This window comes from Tenrec ecaudatus, chromosome 5 (genome assembly GCF_050624435.1).
Source record: "Tenrec ecaudatus isolate mTenEca1 chromosome 5, mTenEca1.hap1, whole genome shotgun sequence".
Lineage (NCBI taxonomy): Eukaryota > Metazoa > Chordata > Mammalia > Afrosoricida > Tenrecidae > Tenrec > Tenrec ecaudatus.
This window is the reverse complement of record NC_134534.1, coordinates 152,222,037-152,236,591: the sequence shown is the minus strand read 5'-3', so window position 1 is coordinate 152,236,591 and position 14,555 is coordinate 152,222,037. Positions and strand designations below refer to the sequence as shown.

At 42.5% G+C, this 14,555-nt stretch overlaps 1 protein-coding gene across 1 annotated transcript in view; it reads left to right on the top strand.

The window, feature by feature from the left end:
* The window catches only part of CFAP92 (cilia and flagella associated protein 92 (putative)), an 82,049-nt gene that overhangs the window by 29,340 nt on the left and 38,154 nt on the right, over positions 1-14,555 (top strand). The gene's annotated exons all lie outside the window — the stretch shown is intronic.

The window sequence follows — 14,555 nt, the reverse complement described above, 5'->3', positions numbered from 1 at the left end:
TCTTGATGTTTTTTTCTTTATAACGATGGTGTGGTAGTTGTGTTAGCCTGGGTTGACTAGAGAAACAAATTCATAGACACTTGTATATAAGAAAGAGCTTTATATACAAGAGCAATTGAATATTGAGAAAACATCCCAGCCCAGTCCTTAAGTCTGGTATTAGCCCATATGTCCGATTCCAATCTATAAATTCCTCTTCAGACTCACAAAACACATGCAATGATGTTGAATGCGGGATGATCACAGGTCAGTGGGTGGAAAGTCTTAAGGATCCAGTGGTGGTAGAGGCATCTCAGCATTGGCAGGGGTCCCCCACGTGGCTCCTTCAGCTCCAGGTCTCTAGGGTAGCTCCACGTGTCTTGTCAGAGAGTGAGCATGTGTCCCGCCTCCAGCGAGCTATTTATCTCCTTAGCGCCTCCAAATGAGGTCATCAAGCTGCAACCTGATTCACAGGCTAGACTCCACCCTCCACTCTTATGTCTCAAATTGACAACATATTATGTAACTACCATAATAGTTAAATAATTTTATCTCAACTAGACACTCCTGGATAGAAGTGAAGTTAAACCTTAGTCAACCAGGTCACAGTCTGATGCTGTCTCTTGGGGATGTGGTCTCTCTCTACCTCTCTTTTGCCCTTCATCGTCCTGCTGGCTGGCGACCTTGAGAGCTGCTGGAGCCCTGCCATATTGCCGGTGACCTTGGATCCACACAGCTCTCCACCCACTGGCCTGTGATCTCCCTGCATTCTACATCATTGCATGTAGCTGTGCGAGCCTGAAGAGGGACTGATGGATGAGCATTGGACTTCAGTTGGACGGGGCTGGGGTGATTTCGTGATACATAACTACTTCTTGATATAAAACTCTTTCTGATACATGTACAAGGGGGTATCCGTGCTGCAGCCCCAGAAGAAAGTCAGAGAAAAGCTCTGCTGGGCGGAGCTTTCATAGTATCCGTTTCCCCCACTAGGCGAGCATCCAGCAACTGGCTCTGAGTTAGTGTACCCAGTGGTGTCATCTGGGAATGCTCTCACTGGTCACAGTGAAGTTTTTGGTAAAAGCAGTTTTGCTTGACCCTCATTTTTGTGATGGCCGACTTAAGAGGTTGTGAAGTTTTTGTTTCCTGCTTGGGGAAAATGCCACAAAAACGGTTGTCATGGTGAACACAGTTTACAAGGATAGGACTATGGGAAAACGGAAGTGTCTGAATGGTTTTCTCGTTTCAAAAAAGGTGAAATGTCAATTGATGACAAGCCTTGTTCCAGATGTCCTTAAACTTCCTGAATGGACGCAAAGGTCGGCAAAATGCATGCACTTGTGTCGAAGACCGATGAGGGGCCATTAAAGAGACGGGGAGTTACCTGGATGGTCTGGAGCTAGTTTTGACAGAAGATTTGGGGATGAGAGAGGTCCCTGTGGAATTTGTGAGGGTTCCAGTCTCTCCTCATTGTCCCCAGCATTTGTTATTTTCTGTTTCAGTTTTCTCGAACTTTGCTGTCAATGTCAGCATAAAATGGAATGTAATCATTGTTTTGATTTGAATCTCTCAGATGGCTAGTGATTGTGAACATTTCTTTATGTTTGTTGACCATCCGCATGTCTTTGGGGACCTATGTCCTCATTTTGATCGGATTATTTGTCTTGTTGAGGTGTTGCATTTTTCTTTACATTTTGTCCAATATTTTGTTGTCAAAATTATTTTTCCAGTCTGCGGATACTCTTTTGATGAAATCTTTTGCTAAACATAAATAAGTGTCTTATTTTCAGTAGGCCCCAGTGATCTCTCTTTTCTTCTGCTGTGTGTGCGCTTTGTTTTCCCCAGTTAGGTCTGCTTATGCCCTATATCAGGGCCCTTACGTTTGATTATCTTTTTAGTGCTGGGATTTACATTTAGCTCTTTAATCCATCTTGGGTTTGTTTACGTTTGGGGTGAAGTAGGGGTCTGTTTCTTTATCTTGCCAATGAAAATCCAATTTTGCCAGCATCATTTGTTGGAGACTATCTCTTCCCCAATTAATTTGTTTTGTCCTTTGTTGTTGAAGATCAGTTGTTTGTAGGTGGACGTATTTATTTCTGGATTCTCTATTCTGTTACACTGGGCGATCTATCTATCTATCTATCTATCTATCTATCTATCTATCTATCTATCTATCTATCTGTCATCTTTGTACCAGTATCAGGCTGTTTTGACTCTGGCTATGCAGTAGATTTGAGGGTAGGACAGGAGAGACGTCCTACTTTGTTCTAATTCTTTGCCTAGCCTGGCTCTCTTTCCTTTTCTTCTGAAGCTAGAAATTCACTGCTCCCTTTCTTTAAAGGAAGAAGCTGTGATCTGGGTCAGAATGGTGTTGCTGTGGGCGGTGTTGACATTTTCAAATTTGATCTTTGCTGTACCCACGAGTATAGAGATCTCTTTGGGTTTCTTGGAGTAGTATTCTGTAGTTTTCTTTGCATAAGCCTTTTGCTTCTCTGGTTAGGTTTATTTCTAAATATCTCATCCTTTGTGTGGCTATTGTAAGTGGTATTGTTTTCCTGATATTTTCAGAGCTCTAAATATGCAGGAATTGAACTGATTTTTGTATTTTTATCTTGTTCGCTGTCACATTGCCAAATCTCTTGATTATTTCCAACATTGTACTTGGTCAAGTCTCTGGTGTGTCCTGCAGAGAGAGATAATTTTGGTCTTCTTTGCCTACTTGGATACTTTGTGTTTCTTTTTCTAGTGTGCTAGCATTGGTCAAGACTTCTAGCACAGTGGTGAATGAGAGCCAGGATGAAGGGTATCCTGGTCGGGTTCCTGTTCACAAGGGAAGTGCTTCGGTTTCTCCCCATTGGGCAGGATGTTGGCCATTGGTTTTGCATATATTGCTTTTATTGTGTTGAGAAATTTCCCTTGTATTCTTATTTCACTTAGCGTTTTTATCAGGAATTAATGAATGTGAGATTTTATCTAGTGCCTTTTCTGCATCAATTGATATGGGCATGTAGTCCTCATCTTTGGTTTAATTGATATGTTGGATTACATTGATTTTTTAAAAAATATTGAACTGTACTTGCATGCCAGGTATGAATCTCACTTGATCATAAAGGGTTTTTTTAAGTGAATTCTTTTGTCCAGGATTCTGTTGAGAATTTTCCAACTGTGTTCATAAGAGATATCAGTCTGTAATTTTCTATTCTGGTAGTGGCTTTTCATGTTATTTTTTTTAATCAAGATAATGCTCGCTTCATAAAATGAGTCTACGAATATGCTGTCTTTTTCTGTATTTTGGAATAGTTTTTATAGAATTAATGTCAATTTTTCTCTGAGTGTTTGGTAGAATTGTCTATTGAAGACATTTAGCCGTATACTTTTTTGTTGAAAATATTTTAATCATCTAATCCATTTTCTTTTGCTGTGGGTCTGTTGAGGTTTTCTACCTCAGCCGGTGTTAATTTAGATAGATAGCCTTTTCTAGAATGCGTTCCTTTCCTCTCAGCTTTCAGACTTGTTGGAGTGCAAGGATTCATAGAGCTGCGTCGTTATCTTTCTATGAAAATATCATTTGGTTCTCTTGTTATGCTACCCCTTTCATCTTATTCTTGATATTTGCATCTTCTCTTTCTTTTTATTTGCTAGAGGGAATCAAATTCAACACCTTGTCCCAGCTTCTTCAACAATCAGAACACGAGCAATACCATAAACTTTGTCACGAGAAGAAAAAAAATACTCAATATTGGAGCAGAAATTAATCAGAAAAAAATAGAAATTTCAGTAAGATGAGAAGTTGTGTGTGTGTGTGTGTGTGTGTGTGCTTGAAAGGATTAACAGAATTGCCAAACTATGGCAAACTTATCAAAGAAAGAAGGACAAAGACAAAACGGAAACCGCCTCAGAGGCCCTCGTAAGCCCTATTGTACATGGGAGCGTGTGGGCCTGTGCCTCCTCTGAGTGCCTGAGACTCTGGAGAAAGAGGGTTGGTTCAGCTCCAGCCCCCCACTAACCACCTCCATCCCCACCCGAGGTGCAGCGTATTCACCCATCCATCCCTTATGCCCACACTCACAGCGTCTGGGATATAGCTTTTATCTAGCCATCCAAGACTCCAGGCACTTGTTTCTCTTTGGTGTTGATCTTTTCTACCCTGTTGTAGAGAGCTTTTGTCACATGTTGTCTAGGTGGCCATCTTGACCTGGACGTTAGCAGTACTGCTTTCTTGGCATGGGGTGCCTGGTGTCCATAGATGGGACCCTCGCGGAAACTGAGCCCCTGTTGTGCATCTGCTTATTTCATTCCGACGGCAGCCTCGTGGAAAGGAGGTGTTAGTTGCCTCCCTTGTACAGAGGACGAGGCAGAGGCATGGAGAGGTTGAATAAGTCCTGTAGGATGATGCGGCCAGTCAGTATGAAGTCAGGCTATGGCCCCAGCTCTGTCTGATGTCAAGGTCCAAGTAAATGGTGAGAACAACAAATGCCCTAGGTTTGTTTCCTTGATTAAATGCAGTTTTTATCAATATTTACTACATATTTTTGTATTCTTTTTAAGTTTGGGTAAAAATGTCCAGAGTCACCTAGTTTCCCATTAAACATTTGGTACATGTTTCCTTTTGTGTTACTGGTTACAATTCCCCTCCATGTAACAGCACTTTCCTTACTTCTTCCTGGGCTCCTTGTTTTCATTCACCCTTCTTTTTCCACCCCTTTCTACAGATTGGATCTAGTCAAGGGATTGAGGAAAGGTTTTGATTAAGCAGCGGATAGATCCCAGGCTCTTTACATATGCCACATAATTTACTTCTCATCAAGCTCTGATATTCCCAATGAACTTGCAGTGGTGTTGCTTGTGTAGGAGTGGGCAGAGGGATGGTAACCATTATTATCAGACAGAGCTTGCCTTTTCAACAAATGGTGCTGGAAAAACTGGATCTTCACCTGCGAAAGAACGGTACCAGCCCCACACCTCACACCAGGTATAAAGACGGGAACAAGATGGATCAAAAACTTTGATATACAGGAGGGGGAGGGGATAGTGGGGGCAAAAGGGGGAACCGATCACAAGGATCTATATATAACCCCCTCCCTGGGGGACGGACAACAGAAAAGTAGATGAAGGAGACATCAAACAGTGTAAGACACGGAAAAATAATAATTTTTCAAGGATTTATGATGGAGGGAGGGAGGGAGGGGATAAAATGAGGAGCTGATACTGAGGGCTCAAGTAGAAAGAAAATGTTTTGAGAATGATGATGGCAACAAATGTACAAATGTGCTTGACATAATGGATGGATGGATGGATGGATTGTGATAAGAGTTATATGAGCCCCCAATAAAATGATTTAAAAACCAACAACTTAGATATAAACCACACAATTGAAAATTGAGAGCAGGGCCTTGAGGGTGTGATGTGCCATCCCAGCCGAAAGGGGAACTTGCCTGTTATGGGGGAGGACAAAGAGAAACCCACAAAGATGGCCTGAAAAAGTAAAACAAAAGAAAACAAAACAATTATAAAGACCATTAATGGAAACAATAGGAACAGATATAAGGACCCCAATACAAGACATAAACACACTACCAAACATAATGAAAAACATCCACACTACAGAAGACAAAGTCAAGAACTGGGACCTACTAAAAATAGGACATTGATGCCCATCAGGAGTGACCAGAGAGGGGCCATTTGGATTTTGTATAAAAGGTCTCCCTCATTGGAGGATATGTCTGTGTCTTTGCCTCTCTTAAAACTTAATAAATATTCTCCTTAAAAAAAAAAACAACTCGACAGAGAACCTGCAGATAGGGAAAAAATATTCAGTAATAATACATCAGATAAGAGACTAGTCTCCGAAATCTATAGAAAACTACAACCTCTTAACAAGGAAAACACAGATAAGCCAAACTGAGCACAAGACATGAATAGACAGTTCACCAAAGACGATGTCCAACAAACATATGAAGAAACTCTCAAGTTCAATCTACCCAAGGGGAGGGTATTGTTTATATCTCCACAGGGAAAGTGGGACCAGACTTCAACCCAGTGTCGCAAGGTGTGAATGCAATATCCCGGCGTGGAGTAGGGAACCAGTGGAGAGGTCTGGGAGGCTGGCCCCAGCACCAAAAATTAAGTGGATTCCTGCCCCTCCCCCGAAAAGAATTTCTTCCAAAGGACGACATTTACTCTGCAGCTCCGGGAGATGAACATATCTGATCAGAGCACACAGGAGCAGATGAAGGGGCAGGAGGAGACAGTGGAACACAGCCTGGCCCACCAGGCCGTGAGGATGATGTTCCTGAGTAGAGCAGCCAGTCCACAGACAGAACAACATGGCTGGCCCTACTATGAGACATGATGCCCCTCAGTGACTAAGGGCGATACAGGGGACAGCACCGGAGACACAGGGTGGGAATTGCACCTGACCTGATCCCACCACACCGAGGCAAAGCACTGGGGGAGTGCAGAGGAACAGCAAGGGAATGGTGTGGCAAGGTCCCCAGGGAATGCTGAAAGTGGACTTTGGGGCCAGGGCATGGTGCCCCAACAGACTGTACTGGAAAACTGCTCCTAAGGGCCAGCAAACGATCCTTGAACGAACTACAAGCCTTTCTTTTGTGAAGTGTTTTGTTCTTTGTCAGTGGTTTGTTTTTGTTGTTTTATTGTCTGGTTGTATACTGTTGCTTTGTTTTCCTCTGTCTTGTTTTCGTGCCTGTTAGTGTCTCCACAGGTCTGTCTGAATAGGACAGGCTGGATGAACTATCTGGAGGAAAAACAATAGGACAGACAGTTCCGGGTGGGGGAGGGGGAGGGGGAGGGGGAGGAGGGTAAGGAAGTGGTGTTAATAAGCACAGGGACAAGGGAACAACATGGGACCCAAAATGGTAGTGAGGGGGGAGTGGCAGGCCTGATGGGGAATGATCAAGGGTAAGGTTGCATAGAGAAGAGGTATAGCTGTAGCCCAGGTGGGGACGGAGCATGGTGGTGGGGCAGGAGGAAAGCCAAGGGAGATGGAGGAAGGAGCTGGGAGTCAAGGGGCATTAAAAAAAAAAAAGAAAGAAACGCTCAAGTTCATTAGCAATACAAGAAAGACAGATGAAAGCAGGCATGAGCTACCACCTCATACTGACGCTTCTGGCAAAATTCCATAAAACAGAAAACGATAAATGTTGGAGAGGATGCAGCAAGATTGGAATGCTTTGACTATAACATCGTACAACCACTGTGGAAATCAGTATGACACTTTTCAATTTATTTATTAAATTAAAAAAAATTTTATTAGGGGCTCATACAATTCTTATCACAATCCATACATACATCAATTGTGTGAAGCACATCTCTACATTCATTGTCCTCATCATTCTCAAAACATTTGCTCTCCACTTAAGCCCCTGGGATCAGGTCCTCATTTTCCCCTCCCTCTCCGCTTCCCTTCCCTCCTGAGCCCTTGATCATTTATAAATTATTATTTTGTCATATCTTTCCCTGTCTGACATCTCCCTTCACCCACTTTTCTGTTGTCCGTCCCCCAGAGAGGAGGTCACATGTAGATCCTTATAATCGATTCCCCCTTTCCAACCCCCTCTCCCTCTAACCTCCCAATATTGTCACTCACACCACTGGTCCTGAAGGAATCATCCGCCCTAGATTCCCTGTGTTTCCAGTTCCTATCTGTACCAGTGTACATCCTCTGGTCTAGCCAGACTTGCAAGGTAGAATTGGGATCATGATAGTGGGGGGCGGGGTGAGGAAGCATTTAGGAACTAGAGAAAAGTTGTATTTTTCATCTTTGCTACATCATACCTTGACTGGCTTGTCTCCTCCCCGAGACCCCTCAGGGGATCTCCAGTGGCCGACAAATGGACTTTGGGTCTCCACTCTGCACTCCCCCCCTCATTCACTATGGTAAGATTTTTTTTGTTCTGATGATGCCTTATACCTGATCCCTTTGACACCTTGTGATCGCACAGGCTGGTGTGCTTCTTCCATGTGGGCTTTGTTGCTTCTGAGCTAGATGGCCACTTGTTTACCTTCAAGCCTTTAAGACCCCAGACACTACACCATGACACTTTTTAAAACATGCAAATACAAGCATCTTATCTCCTGGTAATCTCTCTACTGGGTAGATACCCTAAAGAAATAAAAAAATACGACACGGAGTCGCTAGTGCGAGGGCAGTCCGACAGACATCAGTGCTGCAGCCACGTCCATCCCCAGGTGCTGCTGCACCTGTGGCAACAAGTTGGAGGCCTACCGGGGCTGCTTCTAGCTGAGTACACAGAGAGGGTGCTCTGGACACCCGGAGCCTGAAGCTGCACCGCCGCCACATGCTGCTGGTCCACGTGAACCTCACGGAGAAGCTGCCCAAGCATGTGCCCCGGAAGAAGTGACCGTGCTGCCCACAACGCACACCTGGCATCCACAGTGCATTTGGGCTGCGGGAGCCCGACATGAGGGGCTCGGTCGAAGGGGACCCTGACCTTGGCCTTAGGGGCACCACCCAATAAAGCTCCCACAGATAAATATACACACCTATGCTTATTGTAACACTTTTCCTAATAGCAAAAACCTGGAAACAACCCAAAACTCCATCTATAGTAGAATGGATAAACAAGCTCTGATACATTCACACTATGGAATATTATGTATCCATTAAAAACAAAACAGTGACAACTCTCACACACTGCAAGACATGCACAAAACTAGAGAACATTGCAGTTGGTCAACTCAGTCTTACAACTGTAAATATTTAATAGCACCACTGTTACAGGGAAAAACAAGAAGCAACGTGGTCTATACACCATGTCTACAAGGAGGTCGGGGATGGGAGCTGGAACAGGGAGAGGGGCGGGTGGGAAGCGGGGAGGGATGAAGACACCCCATCCATATGCAGGGTTTAATAGGATATCGTTGTTGATTTCATTACTTGAGATCTGTCAATATATGCAGTATGTTTCTTTAAAAACAAGCAAACAAAAAAAAATCCCTCCTGATTCCTTATCCCTGAAACCTAAGTAGTGCCTTGAGTGGCTTAAAAAAAAAGAAGAGGGAAAAAGAAAATTGAAGGGAAAGTTTAGTCTTTAGTGACAGACACATTCATCTCAAATACATACAAGTAGAACCCCTGTCCGCGGCCGCATCAGTGCTCGACAGCATCGGATTTCCACCCAAAATGTCAAGGACATTTTCCATCGGAGCTCGAACAAAACATCGAATCAGACCCGACGCACGTGATTTTTGTAAACAAAAGCAGTTCGTGTTTCAGGCACTCAGCATTGGTTGGCGCTGTTAGTACACGTTGTTTAAATCTTTTTGCGCTGTGTTCCAAGGGATTTGCTAAACTTTTCTTAGTTTTTGTGCCTATTTGTACTGTTTTTAGATAAAAAGCCCGGGTCCTCCTAAAGAAAGAGTCTTTTGAAAAGAATCATCATAATAAGGAACTGGTTAACCTTGTGAGGTAGTGAGTTGATTGTGCCCACCTGGCCGATCAACACATGTGGGATTAATTGAAGGGCGGAGATAAATGGCTGGGCCGTGAGCCTCGCCTTTCTTGTCTCTCTCTGATCATCGGACCAGTGTGTCGCTGCCTTGCTTGTTCTGTGTCTCAATTTGCAAGCTACACCTACCTGTGGGACACCTAACCCGTGGACTGTGTCGCTGTAATTTGAGGTTCCTTCAAGACCTGCTTTGCCACACCATTGGAATTTATATCTCTTGAGCTGGGGACTGTTGGTGACCTGCCTTGCTGTTTGCTGCCTGTGCCGGATAGCCTGGATTTCTCTACAGAGGACTACGCGGCGGCCCTCGACACTTGAAGGACTGCCAGTGTCTCACAGCTGTCTCACGGGAGTGAGTTGCACCGAGCCATTTATACTGCTTTATAATTTAATTAACTGTTTATTTATGTTAGGTATCTATCTGTATAAATATATATATATAAGTATTAGCATTCTGGTTTTGTTTCTCTAGAGAACCACAATACACGGTGTTATCAATTTTGTTGGTGATAATTTAGTGAACCCTTTTAGAAAACAGTTAAGGAAACGCCAACAGCAGGCTGCATTAGACAGATTGTTTTTTAGAGAAAGCCAGCCAGGTCTTAGTGAAAAAAAAAAAGCCAAGAAGGGAAAAAAACCCTCCTGAAAAGCAGCTACCAGCTGATTTTATGGAAGGGGGTCCCCTTCCAAACAATGACGCTCTCCACACCTCCTCTCCACGGCCATGTCCAAAGATCCAGATCCTCGTCAATCTCAAGGTATGGGTCATACTACAGGTGTTAAAAACTTTAATGTTGTCTTTCTTAATTATATTATTTAAGTCAGAACTTATTTATTTTGAAATTTTGTGTAATGTTTAGTATAAAAAGACACAAGGTTAGGGTAAAACTTGGTGGTTGAGAATGGATTAATCCATTTTCAGCTATTTCTTTTGGGAAAAATTGATTTGGAACGACGGCATTGCATCTCATTGCTCCTTCTAGAATGAATTAGCATTGAGCGCGCGCACACACACACACACACACACACACACACACACACACACACACACCACTGTCACCTTTTCAGTAAGGAGAGCAACTTACGGCCACAGAGGCCAGCGCTGGGACAGAGCTTTGAGTCATTTGCTTTGCTTTGTGAGCTCTATCTATCAAAACTTATAAGCAGTTTTCTATACTGTAGTAAATAATAAACAGGGATTGATTTTGATGATAGTAAACTTAGGATATATTTTGAGTGACATTATATACATTTGTGGGGTTTTTGCTCATAAATATATATATATATATATACACACACATTAATACAAAATACACATATATGTTATATATATATAAAACAAAGATATTGGTGGGAATAGCAAAGGTTATGGATAAAATATATAATGTATATCATATATATGTGTTTTCTGAATCCAGCCTGAAATTTTGGCAGTTCCCTGTCATGTACTGCTGCAACCATTACTGTTATTTTAAAAAAAAACAACCAAAAACATTTTATTGGGAGCTCTTACAGATGTGGTATCAGTTCCTCTTTGCCCCACCCCTCCCCCATTGTACACCCCAGGAACCCCTATTCTACTTGTTGTTTCTATAGGTTCATCAATCCTGGGTTTCATATACCAAAACACAGAAATAATTTAACAAAAATTCAAGAGACTTACCCACAATAACAAAAACATCAGAGATAAACACCAATATGCACACACACACACACACACACACGTATTGAAAACCAGATCTAGTCCAAAGTGTATTAGAAGGGGTAATCATGTAACAAGGTTTTAATATTCAAATGTATACGTTTTTAAAGGGGATAAGAGTTTTTTCCTTTTAGAAAACTTTCTTTTCTTTTTACTAAGTTGAACATGCTCCCTCTACTGGCCATTCTTCAGAACTTTGGGCTTTCTTCTGGGAGGGAGACGAGCTTTTACAGAAATGGAGATCCCTTTAGGGTCAAAGTGCTTTTTTAGCGATGCGTAGTACTCCATTGTATGCATATACCAGTTTTTTAATCCACTCATCAGTTGATGGAAATTTGGGTTGTTTCCAACTCCTTGCGATTGTGAACTGTGCCGCGATGAACATTGAAGCACAGATGTAGTTTGTTTCTTGCCTCTTCTGGATATATGCCCATTAGGGGGATTGCTGGGTTGTATGGTAGCTTGATTTCCATTTGTTTTAGATATTGCCAGATCGATTTCCATAGTGGTTGTATATGGGGAGAAGGACCAGCCCCCCACAACTAACACGGATACAGTAAGCACAATTGTATGGTTATTATATATAAAGATTATAGTAAAGTCATAGAGAGTATGGGAGATAGAAGACAGATTGAAATAATGGAGTCAGACACATTTCATGGAAGCATGCTCACCTCTTGGATAGCCATGACCTTACCAGCCAGTTCCGCACACAGCGTGGGCCGAGGTGGGGTGGAGACCCGGCAGCAGGGTCAGCAGGGTCGAGACCCCGTTTATTCCAGACCAAGGGTTATATCTACTTAGTGGGGGCATGATTACAGGTAACCACACGTCACAGGAAGGGGCAGTACAATAGGCACACACATCATAGGAAGGGGCTGTACAGTAGGCATAAGCATGACAGGAAGGGGATGAGCTAGGGGTGTACACTTAATAGGAAGGGGAGGGACTAGGGGCCCCCATGTGACAAGAAGGGCTGACCCTAGACTCCTGATGGCGGCCTAACCTTTGTCACCCTTGGGTGGGCTTGACTTCTCTGGGGTCTACTATAAGGAAACAGTCAACCACTATCCTTATCAGAAGGGAGTGGGTACTACTTGTGGGATAAACAGTGGTGACTGCTTGCTCTAGATGGCTGATGACCCTTAGGGAGAATAACCTCTGACCTACTTCTGTTGACCTCCAAGTGGATAGTCATTCGCCACATGTAGCAAGCAGCTAAGTTTGGCATATATTTGGGGGAGAGAACTTGGGAGAAATCTTTCTGTATCCCACAGCTGTACATACCTACACCACCAGCAGTGGATGAGAGTTCCTATCTCACCACAGCCCCTCTAACACTTCTTGCTTTCTGATTTTTTTAATTGGGCTATGTTTGAGGATATTAGGTGGTATCTTATTGTTGTTTTAATTTGCATTTCTCTTATGGCTAAAAATCGGGAACATTTTCTCATATGTGTGTTGGCCATTTGGGTTTCTGCCCCTGTGACACTTCTCTTCAGGTCCTTTGCCCACCTCCTCAGCGGGCAATTATTTTTTTCTTTTTGGAAGCTAGCAGAGTATTGTAGATTTTAGCAATAAGGCCTTTGATGTGTCATTGCTAAAGATGTTTTCCCAGTCTGTAGACTCTCTTATTACTCTCTTGGTGAATCCTTTCAATGCACACAGGTGTTTATCTTCAGTTTATCCCACTTGTAAATTTGTGCCTCCTCTGTTTGTATCCTTCCCTATTTCTGATAGCCTGTGTATTCTCTGTGCCAAAGTTCTCAAGTTGGTCCCAATGCCCTCATTGATGGCCCTAATAGTTTGGGGTTTAACCTCAAGGTCTGTGATCCACCTTGAGTTTATTCTTGTGCCTGGAGTGAGATAAGGGTCTTGCTTCATTTTTCTGTAGGTAGATAACCATTTTTTCCAGCATCACTTGTTGAACAGGGCATCTGCTTCCCATTGGATATTTTTGGGACCCTTATCAATGATCAGTTTTCTGTATGCTGATAATTTTATTTCTGGATTTTCAGTTCTTTTCCATTGGTCTGAGTATCTGTCATTGTACCAACACCATGTGGTTTTGACAACTGTAGCTGTATAATATGAGCTAATGTCAGGTAAGACAAGCCCTCCCACAGTGTCCTTCTTGAGGAGTTCTCTGCTAATTCAGGGCTTCTTCCCTCTCCATATGAAGTTGGTAATGAGTTTTTCCATTTCTTTGAAGAAGGATGAGGGTAATTGTATCAGGATGGCATTAAATGTACATAGTGCCTTGGGCAGAACTGACATCTTGACTATACTGAGTCTTCCAGTCCACGAGCATGGGATATTCTTCCATTTGTCAAGGTCATTCTTGGTTTCTTGTAATAGTGGTCCGTAGTTTTCCCCATATAGATCTTATGTTCTCTTGGTATATTCCTAGATATTTCAATTTGTGCTTGGTTAATGTGAAGGGTACCACCTTTTTGATCTCCTCTTCTGTGATCTTATCCAATGTATATAGCAGTCTGATGGACTTCTGTTTGTTGATCTTGTATCCTGCCACTCTGCCAAACTCCTCTATTGCTTTCAGTACTCCCCTTGTGGAACTTTAGGGATTTTCCGTATATAAAATCATATCACCTGAAAATAACAATAATATCATATCTTCTTTCCCCAGACAAATACCTTATTTGATGCCTTTTCTTTGCCTTATGCTGTTAGCTAAAACTTCCAGTATGATGTTAAATAAGAGGGGACAAGGGGCATCCTTGTCTGGTCCCTTTTTCAGTTAGATTGTTTGTCTTTTCTCCGTTGACTATCACATTGGCTGTTGGTTTTTCATATATAGCGTGTCTTGTCTTGAGGAATTTTCCTTCCATTCCTATCTTCTCAAGTGTCTTAAACAGGAATTGGTGTTAGATGTTGTCGAATGCTTTTTCTGCATCTATCGATATTATGTGGCTCTTACAGTTTTTCATGTCAATGTGGAGAATGATACTAATGGGTTTTCATATGTTGAAGCATCCCTGCATCCCTGGTATGAATCCCACTTGGTGATAGTGAATTATTCATTTTATATACTTTTATATTCTAATGGCCAGTATTTTGTTAAGGATTTTGACATCGATGTTCATTAGGGATATTGGTCTGCAGTTCTTGAATCTTGTGGGATCATTGCCCGGTTTTGTTATCAGAGTTGCACTAGCTTCATAGAAGGAGTTCAGGAGTTTGCCATCTTTTTCTATGTTCTGGAAGAGTTTGTTTAGGATTGGTGCTAGTTCTTCTCTAAATGCTTGGTAGAATTCTCCAGTGAAGCCATCTGGTCCAGGGGATATTTTTTGTTGGTAATTACTTAATAACCTTGTCTATTTATTCTATTGCTATGGGTCTGTTGAGATTCTTGACATCCTTTG